The 12929-nt window shown below is 43.3% G+C and overlaps 1 long non-coding RNA gene across 1 annotated transcript; it reads left to right on the top strand.

The window, feature by feature from the left end:
• Window positions 1-5185: 5185 nt before the first annotated feature.
• On the top strand, window positions 5186-10967 carry LOC149437849 (uncharacterized). The gene is made up of 2 exons (XR_016307996.1): window positions 5186-5455; window positions 9638-10967. It is a non-coding gene; the product is annotated as an uncharacterized LOC149437849 (long non-coding RNA).
• Window positions 10968-12929: the final 1962 nt, after the last annotated feature.

The following is a 12929-nucleotide window of genomic DNA, read 5'->3' as shown; positions in this document are numbered from 1 at the left end:
AACCCCGGGGCGGACTGACTATTTGGAAACTCGGGCACTGCCCGGGGGCCATGGGTCAGTAGGGGGCCCCATGAGATGCCCCTGGTGCCTTTTTTATAGGCTTGTTTGAGTTTGGGCAAGGACACAGGGGCCCCATGATCCCATATTGCCCGGGGGCCCCATGAGTTGTCAGTCTGCCCCTGATCAAACCATTTCACATACATTTTGTCCCGAGTGCTTTGTCCGGCGCCCTGCCTGCATTTTTACTGTTTCTGCCTGGAAACTGAGAAACGTCCATGGCGTCCAAAAAGCGTCCCTTTAGGTCAGACGCGGTTTTAGACCGGCTAGAGAACAGCGATAGTAAATCAGAACCACTTGCAGAATTGAGTGATAATGATTGGTGGGGGAAATTCCTCATCAGGCACTGAAAACGATTCTGCGACTGAGCTCAGCGATGTGAGAACTTGGCGCTCTATTTCACATTTCAGTGTTTTTGGTTTGATTATATTATTGAATTAAATTTATTATTATTATATTATTATTTTTTATGATTATTTATTAAATTATAATTTATGATTTTGCGTTTCAAATTTTATCCTCCCCGGGATGTTTACTAGACTCTTGTTCGGACAGATTTCAGGGAGTTATTCCTAAGAATTACAGGCCTACAATAAAAAAAATACATATTTCCACGCAAAAAAATGTACCGCTTTGAGCACAGAAATATGGACATAATCAGACCGCTAGGGAGGTTAAAAACTAACACTAAACCTACTCTATGCCGCATTCTGAGCCAAATCTATCTAGCCCTGTAAAGCAAAATTTGTTGTATTCATCTGTTTTGCATCCGCTCCGGTCTTCCCTCCAGGGGCAGGTGTTGTGTGCAGGAGAGAACCGACAACGGCTGTGACCGCCTGGTAAGTGACGTCACCATTGACTTATTATAGGGCTTCCATTGCAGGCAGCCTCTCCTGCACACTCTTACTCATTGAAACCTCCATTGACAGCGCAGCATGGGACTGGAACAGCTGCAGAGCAGGTAAGTATGATGATTTTTGCTTTACAGGGCTATATAAACTAGGCTTAGAATGGGACATAGAGAAGGCTTAGCGTTAGTTAGTTTTTTGACTAAACTTTAAAATAGGAAAAGTTGAAGTATACATTTCCTGTTTAAAATGTTACATATTACATCTGTCAATTTTGAATGCATGTGCATGCACTACTTATAAAGCTGAGCATATTTTCCTGGTATGTATAAACAGTATTGTGTTTCATATAAAAATATATATTACTGGGAAAATAAAAAACAAAACAAGAATAGTCTCCACTAAGACTGCATTCACACTTGAGTGTTTTGTAGCTTAACCCCTCACCTACAGGGCACTGTCACCCCCTTCCTGCCTACAGGACACTTCTACCCCCTTCCTGCCTACAGGACACTTCTACCCCCTTCCTGCCTACAGGACACTTATACCCCCTTCCTGCCTACAGGACACTTATACCCCCTTCCTGCCTACCGGGCACTTCTACCCCCTTCCTGCCTACAGGACACTTATACCCCCTTTCTGCCTACAGGACACTTATACCCCCTTCCTGCCTACAGGACACTTATACCCCCTTCCTGCCTACAGGACACTTCTACCCCCTTCCTGCCTACCGGGCACTTCTACCCCCTTCCTGCCTACAGGACACTTCTACCCCCTTCCTGCCTACAGGACACTTCTACCCCCTTCCTGCCTACCGGGCACTTCTACCCCCTTCCTGCCTACAGGATACTTATACCCCCTTCCTGCCTACAGGACACTTATACCCCCTTCCTGCCTACAGGACACTTATACCCCCTTCCTGCCTACAGGGCACTTATACCCCCTTCCTGCCTACAGGACACTTCTACCCCCTTCCTGCCTACAGGACACTTCTACCCCCTTCCTGCCTACAGGGCACTTCTACCCCCTTCCTGCCTACAGGACACTTCTACCCCCTTCCTGCCTACAGGACACTTATACCCCCTTCCTGCCTACCGGGCACTTCTACCCCCTTCCTGCCTACAGGACACTTCTACCCCCTTCCTGCCTACAGGACACTTCTACCCCCTTCCTGCCTACAGGGCACTTCTACCCCCTTCCTGCCTACAGGACACTTCTACCCCCTTCCTGCCTACAGGACACTTATACCCCCTTCCTGCCTACCGGGCACTTATACCCCCTTCCTGCCTACAGGACACTTATACCCCCTTCCTGCCTACAGGACACTTATACCCCCTTCCTGCCTACAGGGCACTTATACCCCCTTCCTGCCTACAGGACACTTCTACCCCCTTCCTGCCTACCGGGCACTTATACCCCCTTCCTGCCTACAGGACACTTATACCCCCTTCCTGCCTACAGGACACTTATACCCCCTTCCTGCCTACAGGACACTTATACCCCCTTCCTGCCTACAGGACACTTCTACCCCCTTCCTGCCTACAGGGCACTCCTACCCCCTTCCTGCCTACAGGACACTTATACCCCCTTCCTGCCTACAGGACACTTCTACCCCATTCCTGCCCAGGCCAATTTCCAGCTTTCAGCGCTGTTGCACTTTGAATGACAATTGTGCGGTCATACAACCCTGTACAACATTTTTTTTGTAACAGATAGAGCTTTATTTTGGTGCTATTTAATCACCTCTGGGATTTTTATTTTTTCTTAAACAAACCAAAAACCACTGAAAATTTAAAAAAAAAATGTTTTTTCTAAGTTTTTGTTATAAAATTTTGTAAATAAGTGATTTTTCCCCTTCACTGATGTGCGCTAATGAGGCTGTAGTGATGAGCACTGATAGGCTGCACTGATGGGCACTGATAGATGGCACTGATGGGCACTGATGAGGAGGCACTGGTAGGTGGCACTTATGGGCATTGACAGGCATCACTGATGGGCACTGAAAGGCAGCACTCATATATGGCACTGATAGACAGCACTGATAGGCGGCACTGAGTGGCACTATTAGGTGGCACTGACTGGCACTGTTAGGCGGCACTGATAGGCAGCACTGATGGGCACTGATAGGCGGCACTGATGCACACTGATAGGCGGCACTGACTGGCACTGATAGGTGGCACTTATTGGCAGCATTGATAGGTGGCACTGACTGGCACTGATGGGTGATACTGAAAGGCAGCTCAGATGGGCACTGATATGTGGCATTGATGTGACACTCATGGGCACTGGCAGGTGGCATGGATGAGCACTGACAGCTGGCACTGATGGACACTGACAGGTAGCGCTGCTGGGGTTACACAGATCAGTGCCCTGATGATCAGTGTACATGTCCCCTCCGAGGAATGCCGATTACCGGCTCTCCTCTCCTCCGTGACAGCTCGAGAGGAGAGAAATACAGATAACCGGCATTTCCCTGTTTACATGTGATCAGCTGTGATTGGACACAGCTAATCACATGGCCGAGCCGACATCTTCGGCTCTTTCCGTGGATTGATGATTCGCTGTGTCCGAGGGACACAGCGCACCACCGATCGCCGCACTGTACGCTCCGGGAGCCGAGCATGCGCGGTAAGAATGGAACAATGTCATATGACGTCCTCCCAGAATGAGAGAACCACCTTGTACCCGTCATATTAGTATATGGCGGGCGGGAGGCGGTTAAAGCTCGCAGCTCCAAAACTGCTCAAACTTAGAAAATCTATTTTTCTTTGTGGTGCCAGTTTGCACCATCAGATGTGAGCAGGCACTATAAAGAACAATTGATTTTTTTTAAGTCTGAGCTTTTTTTTGCATAGATCCTATTAAGTTTTATGCTATGCAGTAATGCCTGTTGTATTGTTAGGTGTGAAAAAAATGGAAGCTGGCTGACAGCCTGAGTAGAAAATCTGAGTCTAGCCACAGCTGAGCACAGGACTAAAATGATCATCTATAGACAAACTTTAGGCAACCCGATTTGTTTTTTGCCTTTTTTTTACAGGAATTGGTCAGAGCTGTACATGTCCTGTATCAAAAGCTAAAAACAACAGAGTGATACCTTTTATGAATATAAGAAGTGGAAAATAAAAATATAAAAGTGACAACATCACCTTGTTAAAAAATATATTCTGTGAGTGACAGAAAATGTGCTTCAGTTACCAAAAGAAGGTCTGTACGTGTAGATATACCTTCAAGATATGTGGAATAACCTGATGTAATGTGTCTCCACTGAGCGGAAATGCCCAGGGAACAGCTCATAATTCATGATCCCTCAGATGAGTATGTTCCAAGAAGAGAAACATTAATTAACCAAATAAACAAAATGTAGCTTTAAGAAAGAAAATAGAAAAAATCTAATCTGTTTCATTGCTATGATGCCATATACTGCATATATAAAACCAGGTCCTATTATACTAAATAATAATAGTAATACTAATAATAATACTTGCTATTATTATTATTATTATTATTAGTAGTAGTAGTATTATTGATATTATTAATATATTTATTATGCTATTGATAATAACAATAATAATGATAATAATGGTAAAGGTAAATTCCATTTGTGGAATATAATCCTTTGTAGGGGTGTCCACATATATTTGCTGATACTTTACATTAGATATAATGGTCAGATGTTCACAAACATTTTCCCACATTGTGTAGAGCTAAAAAGACAGAAATTTGATACAATGGAAAATGGCCAAAAGGCTCCATCATTCAACTTTATTAGAAAAAAAAATAGCTTCTGGGTCAAACTTTTTTTTTTTACAATTTATTATGAAAATATGACACAAAGATTTGTCTTGGCTGTCAATAAATGTCATATTTACAACAGGGTAATGCAGCTTTTATCTGGGTGCTGAATTGTGGCCCATGGAGATGACTTACTGTATTTAAGAAATAAAGCATATTCACTTTGCAAAGTGCATTTTTACCCAGCTTAGTCAACAAGATAAAACTAAAATGTGCAACTTTTCTGTGTCCTTGACTTGTAATACATAGATACTGTATGTATGTTTTGCATTTGTTTTTACTTGAAAATAATACATTTCCTTCTTAAGGAAACTTTTGTTCCTTTTGCTCTGATCAGGAATGCACGTGTCAACTTTTACTTGTAAATATTAAATAAACAAATGCATAAAATCGATGTCATTGCTCCTCCCATGAACTTCCTATTTATTATTATACAGGATTTATATTTAAGCCTTACCTTTGCACTTCCTGTTTGCCAGATTATTTTTCAGTCGATATCTTACTCCTTTTGTCCCTGCTGCCTGTCTGTATCTTCCCTACCACTTGTTACTGAATTTGCCTTATTTCTTGACTACACTTCCACTTGATACCAACCTGATGCCAATTGATCCTTATCTGCTTTATCTGCTAATGGACCCTGGCTTGCTTACCTCGCAGTGGGGTGTTCCTGAGGATCGCACCCTGGTACTAAGACACAGAAAAACTCACCATCAGAAGCGCTGGGAGATACTGGTTAGTACTTGGACCCTGCACCTCGGGTAAGCCACGTCACCTGCTTGTGTGCTTATCTTGCTGATCAGAGGGAGCCTCTCTAGTGCTATAGCTACTGATCTCCAAGCCTAAACCACTGACTACAACACCACCGTGCTGATGAAGGAAAGAAGACAGTAAATACATAGGTACATTTTAATTGGAAGCTCTATTATGAGTAGCAGAATAAAACTGGCCATAGATGGATTGATTGACCTGTTCAGTAGGGACTGGCTAAATTTAGATCTGTCTATGGCAGGGGTGGGCAAACTTTTTGACTTGAGGGCCGCAATGGGTTCATATATTGGACCCGGGGGCCGGACCAAGAGTAGATGAATGATGTGTATGTGTCATCCATAGTAAGTATAGTAATATTCCCCCATAGTAAGCATAGTAATTAATCCCCCATATAGTAATTCATCCCCCATATAGTAATTCATCCCCCATATAGTAATTCATCCCCCATAGTAATTCATCCCCCATATAGTAATTCATCCCCCATAGTAATTCATCCCCCATATAGTAATTCATCCCCCATAGTAATTCATCCCTCATAGTAATTCATCCCCCATAGTAATTCATCCCCCATATAGTAATTCATCCCCCATAGTAATTCATCCCCCCTATAGTAATTCATCCCCCATATAGTAATTCATCCCCCCTATAGTAATTCATCCCCCATATAGTAATTCATCCCCCCTATAGTAATTCATCCCCCATAGTAATTCATCCCCCATATAGTAATTCATCCCCCATAGTAATTCATCCCCCCTATAGTAATTCATCCCCCATATAGTAATTCATCCCCCCTATAGTAATTCATCCCCCATAGTAATTCATCCCCCATATAGTAATTCATCCCCCATATAGTAATTCATCCCCCATATAGTAATTCATCCCCCATAGTAATTCATCCCCCATATAGTAATTCATCCCCCATAGTAATTCATCCCCCATAGTAATTCATCCCCCATATAGTAATTCATCCCCCATATAGTAATTCATCCCCCATAGTAATTCATCCCCCATATAGTAATTCATCCCCCATAGTAATTCATCCCCCATATAGTAATTCATCCCCCCTATAGTAATTCATCCCCCCTATAGTAATTCATCCCCCATATAGTAATTCATCCCCCATATAGTAATTCATCCCCCATAGTAATTCATCCCCCATATAGTAATTCATCCCCCCTATAGTAATTCATCCCCCATATAGTAATTCATCCCCCATATAGTAATTCATCCCCCCTATAGTAATTCATTCCCCATATTAATTCATCCCCCATATTAAGTCCCCAAGTCCCCCCTGTGTCAATTCACTTACCTTTGCTCCGCGCGTTCCTCTCGCCGTGTTCCCGCGCCGTTCCGGTGTAGCATGAAAATCTGTCTCCTATGAGGATCTGTCCCCCTCGACGTATCTGCGCATGTGCCAGTTTCAGGCATTAGCAGCCGATCGGTGATCTCCGGCACATGCGCAGATACGTCGAGGGGGACAGATCCTCATAGGAGACAGATTTTCATGCTACACTGGTCTTCAGGGCGGACTGTGAGAGGAGCCTAGCGGGAGCCTAGCTCCGCGGGCCGGATTAAAAGGTCCACCGGGCCGGATTAAAAGGTCCACCGGGCCGTATACGGCCCGCGGGCCGTAGTTTGCCCATTGCTGGTCTATGGCCATTTCCCTTCAGGAAGAGTCAATTTAGTGTTCAACTCTTGAATGGGACTGTCGGGAAATGTATGTTTGATCAGCACATGAAGCCAACTGGCTGCAGCACTGATGAGTGTATTCTTACAATGGAGTCCCCACTGTCACAATGCAATAGCACAGCAGGAAGGGTTCCGTCATCCACCTTGGATGTGTGGATAGGGGCTATATTTGTTTTCTTTTTGATCAGCTGGCTGGGTGGTTAAAAAAAAAAAGATCTGTCTGTGGCCAGCCTAAGAAAGTATTTAGGGTTTGGTTTGGCTTTGCTCCAACAATGCAGAATAATAGGTGTAAAAAATGCAATATGACTGCATAGCAGATATGAGTATTTGCAAAGATTTACTAGGTGTTGTTCATGTATAGAGTGTAGAGATACATAGTTATGTAGTTGGTAAGTATGAATAACAACACCAGTCTATCCAGTTCAACCTGCGTGGGTGTATGTGTTTATATCAATACCATTTTCAATATCCTCTGTGGCAGTGAGAGGCCCTGCCACTGTGAAAAAGTAGGAGAAAGTGACACGGGATTTGCACATATGTAGAATGTGGGATTCAAGAATGTCAGTTCTGAGCAGAGAATGGTGTTTTTTCATCTTTCTCCGGGATTTGTAATTCCTGAATCAATGGCTGGAGCTCAAAGACTTTACATTGCTACATCACTAGTGTTCTGAAAGGAGAGCACAGCACTGCTAGCCCCATGGCAGAGTCACATTTAGTAGGAATTTTGCGCTTTATAGTGTGTGTGTGTATGCCATAATAATTCACATTTTAAAAAAAGAAGCTTTAATACCATTGTAGGAAGGAAGGAAAGAAGGGAGCTATGACAATTATCCTCTAATCCAGCCAGTTCTCAGCTAAAGGTAAACATGGTCTACTAATTATTGGAAAGATGTCACTTAAAGTGGAACTTTTAGCCAGAAAATTAAGTCCTGATAAATAACTTCAGGCTGACCCCCTGTAAAATATTAAAAATAAGTGCCTAATCTGTTTAAAATCTAGTCTCGCTCACTGCACATGCTCAGTTGTCCTGTATTCTCAACACTGGGCCGATAACACTGTTCAACAGGTAAAAAGTTTTGGGCATAAAATTAGCTAATCTTACATAATTTTGGGGTGCTGAAAACGAAAATGACCCTAAAAAATGTTGATTGGCTCCAGTTTCCATGATATATTCACCCATCTAATGACGTAAGCCATTCAAAATTATGATGCAACTTCAGCTGCATATTGCGCAATTGATACTGGTGACCAATAGAAAATTGCATGTATACTGAGATGATGCAATATTAGCCTTTAATTGCATCACTTCACTGCATAAAAGCTGCAGTATCTGTAGCTGATTGGAGTGCGTCTTTACATTTCGTTTTATGCTTATATAGGCTACTCAGTAATGCCTCGAACTTGTGTGAATAAAGCAGATAATTTCTGCTATATCTGCGGTGAAATAACTTTTATCTCACAAAAAAGGAGGATAACAGGAATGATTAAGAAAGCCTACAACTTGTATTTTGGCTGCAAGATAGGAGACCAGGACAAGAGCTGGGCACCACATATATGCTGCAATTCTTGTGGGACGGCACTGGAGCAATGGTTGAATGGAAAAAAGGCATCTATGCCTTTCGCTGTGCCAATGATTTGGAGAGAGCCAACAGATCATGTTAGTAATTGTTACTTTTGTATGGTGCCTCCAATTGTAAAAGGGCTAAATAGGAAGAAAAAGTTATCTGTGCACTATCCAAATATTCCATCGGCAACACGTCCAGTTCCTCATGGAGAGGGGCTACCAATTCCTAAAGCACCAGAATCCTTCGTGGTTGAGTCAAGTGAGGAAGAACCTGAAGCGTGTAGTCACGTGCAGTTGTAAGAGATAGCCCTTTCCTCGAATACAAGAGAAAAGCCAAGAGAAGCAAAACCGACACAAACTGAAGACAAAACTAGTGAGAATCCTAAGTATTAAAATGATTCAACTTAGCTTATGGCTATAATTTTTCTTGGTAATCCTATGCAATATATTATGCCATTTAGGCTGTTATGTAGTCAATATCACTTGCTTTATATTTGTGGAAAGACATCTATCTATATAATTATTGTGCATTATGTAGTCATTACGCCTATAGTAGAAAACTTTCAGTTTACAGAAAAACTAGAGCCAATTGACAAATTTCATTGTTATATTTGAACTCAGAATGTGAAATTCATTAAGAAATGATTCCTTTTGTTTCCAAAACTGGCAAAAAATAAAAATTTGTTGAACAGTGCAGTGAGTCACCAGAGGCCGATCTGCTGAGAGCCTCAAGATTTACTCCTGAGGGGGGGGAGAAAAACACAGGAATGGTACAGACTCTGCAGAGGGACCACAGGGAGGGAGAAAAGAAAAGCAGCAGAGGTGACAGGACAAGCTCTACTGCCAAAGAGGCACAAAAAAAGAGTTAAACTCACAAGGATAGTGTCTTATCTCCCTAATCTCTTTTCTCCCTCATCAGCAGGATGTGAACTTCAGCACTCTAAAGCTTCTATCAGCCTTCCTCTCTAGCTTAGCCAAGACAAACAATCAAGGCCGGAAATGTACACATTTTAACTACAGAAAGTGACATATAGTTTTTGAGACTAAGGAAAATGGAGGGAGTTTTCAATAAAGTAGTGACTGCTCTGGCTTTCAACAAAACTACGGCCACCAGAAAGAAGAAGTAGGAAAGAAGAAGTAGGAGCAATACTGGAGGCAATTTTCAGCACAAGCTCATTTAGTATAATAATTAGCATACAGTATGTTCTTTAATTAAAAAACATCAAGCCTCCATAAGCCTTGATGTTCATGTGTCCGCGGTAAGACAGACTGTCTACAAATGGAGAAAGTTTAGCACTGTTGCTACTCTCCCTAGGCGTGGTCGTCCTGTAAAAATGACTGCAAGAGCACAGCGCAGAATGCTGCATGAGGTAAAGAAGAATCCCAGAGTGGCAGCTAAAGACCTACAGAAATCTCTGGCACATGCTAACATTTTTGCTGACACATCTACAATAAGGAAAACATTAAACAAGAATGGAGTACATGGGAGGACACCACAGAGGAAGCCATTGCTGTCCAAAAAGAAGATTGCAGCATGTTTGAAGTTTGCAAAAGAGCACCTGGATGTTCCACAGCACTACTGGCAAAATATACTGTGGACAGATGAAACCAAGATTGAGTTGTTTGGGAAGAACACACAACACTATGTGTGGAGAAAAAAAGGCACAGCACACCAACATCAAAACCTCATCCCCACTGTGAAACATGGCAGAGGGAGCATCATGGTTTGGGGCTGCTTTGCTGCCTCAGGGCCTGGACGGATTGTTGTCATTGATGGGAAAATGAATTCCAGAGTTTATCAAGACATTTTGCAGGAAAACGTACGACCATCTGTCCGCCAACTGAAGCTCCGCAAAGGATGGGTGATGCAACAGGACAATGACCCAAAGCATACAAGTCATTCAACAAAACAATGGCTGCAACAGCACAGAATACGCCTTCTGGAGTGGCCCAGTCAGAGTCCTGACCTCAACCCCATTGAAATGCTGTGGCATGACCTTAAGAGAACGATTCACACCAGACATCCCAAGAATATTGCTACACTGAAACAGTTTTGTGAAGAGGAGTGGTCCAAAATGACTCCAGATCGTTGTGCAGGTCTGATCTGCAACTACAGGAAACGTTTGGTTGGGGTTATTGCTGCCAAAGGAGGGTCAACCAGTTATTAAGTCCAAAGGTTCCCATACTTTTTCCTCCCTGCACTGTGAATGTTTACATGTTATGTGCAATTAAACCATGGCAACATCTAATGTTTGTGTAGTATTATGTTCAGCAGACTGTGTTCTTCTATTGTTGTGACTTAGATGACGTTCAGAGCACATTTTATGCCCAATTCATGCAAAACTCCCAAGGGGAGTTTTCTTGCAGCTGTACATGTATTTGACCATTGTAACATTAGGACTTTTGTCCTCATTTCCTTTCCTTATGTGGACAGATTAAGATATTGTCACACAAAGATGTGGCAGGTGATAGGCAGGGTCAGATTTACTTCTGATGCTGTAACTGGAAGTCACATGGACAGAGTTACAGTATGAGGTTCAGGGATAGTCTCCTTTGTGTCCTGTGTGTTGCAACAACTTTGTTCATGCTTCATTGGAGAACTTTGGCTTTGAGTCTGCAGGACAGGTTTTTCTACTCAAGCTATGGCTGCTTTTCAGAGAACACAAACTGCAAAATTGTGTATGCATTTTTTCTTTTTGTTAGAATATTTAACTAAAATTAAAGCTAAACTGGCCATAAATGGATCTTTTTTTTAAAAAAAACAGACAATGGACTGATAAAAAGGATAAAAACTGAACGGATTGCCCATCTACACATGCGAGGTGGATGGAGGAATCCCCCAAATCAATGTGCTATTGTATTCTGACAACTGGGGCTCCTCTACTGTTAGAATACATTGATATACAATATACAGTACATATACATTATTGGACCAGCCCTCCAAATCAATGGATTCAGGTATTACAATCCCCTCCATGGCCACAAGTGTACAAAATAAATCCCCTAGGCATGAAGACTACTTCTACAAACATTGGTGAAAAAATGGGTCGCTCTCAGGAGCTCAGTGACTCCAAGCGTGGTCCCGTGATAGGTGGCCACCTGTGCAGTAAGTCCATCCGTGACATTTCCTGGCTACTAAATATTCCACGCTCAACTGTTAGTGGGATTATAACAAAGTGGAAGCAACTGGGAACAACAGCCACTCAGCCACCAAGTGGTAGGCCACGTCAAATGACAGGGCGGGGTCAGCGCATGCTGAAGCGCACAGTGCGCAGAAGTCGCCAACTGTCTGCAGAGTCAATAGCTAAAGACCTCCAAACTTCATGTGGCACAACATCAGTGCGTAATGCAGTGGTGTAAAGCACACCACCACTGGACTCTAGAACAGTGGAGACGTTCTATGGAGTGAAAAATAACGCTTCTCTGTCTGGCAATCCGATGGACATGTCTGGGTCTGGTGGTTGCCAGGAAAACGGTACTTGCCTGACTGCATTGTGCCAAGTGTAAAGTTTGGTGGAGGGGGGATAATAATGTGGGGTTGTTTTTCAGGGGTTGGGCTTGGCCCCCTAGTCCAGTGAATGGAACTCCTAAGGCATCAGCATACCAAGACATTTTGGACAATTTCATGCTCCCAACATTGTGGGAAGAGTTTGGGGATGGCCCCTTCCTGTTCCAACATGACTGCCCACCAGTGCAAAAACCAAGGTCCATAGAGACATGGACCTAAGAGCCAGTTTGGGGTGGAGGAACTTGACTGGCCTGCACAGAGTCCTGACCTCAACCCCATAGAACACCTTTGGGATGAATTAGAGTGGAGACTGTGAGCCAGGCCTCCTCCCCCGACATCAGTGCCTGACCTGACAAATGTGCTTCTGGAAGAATGGTCCAACCTTCCCATAGACACCCTCCTATCACAACACTCCTTCAGCGTTACCTATAATGTAACCACCTCCCCCTCGCTCCCCCTCTCTGTTGGGGTCCCTCAAGGCTCTGTCCTCGGGCCCCTTCTCTTCTCCATTTACACCTCCTCCCTTGGCCAACTCATACACTCTCACGGCTTCAACTATCACCTCTATGCCGATGACACACAAATCTATCTCTCTATCCCTTGCCTCACCTGCTCTGTCTCCACCTGAATCACAAACCTACTGAACAACATATCAGACTGGATGTCGCTCCACTTCCTTAAACTGAACCTCTCCAAAACCGAG

The sequence above is a fragment of the Staurois parvus genome, unplaced genomic scaffold (assembly GCF_062004578.1).
Source record: "Staurois parvus isolate SC_StPar_1 unplaced genomic scaffold, SC_StPar_1.0 ptg001252l, whole genome shotgun sequence".
Taxonomy (NCBI): domain Eukaryota; kingdom Metazoa; phylum Chordata; class Amphibia; order Anura; family Ranidae; genus Staurois; species Staurois parvus.
Note: the sequence above shows the minus strand (reverse complement) of the source record. Positions and strands in the feature narration are given on the sequence as shown.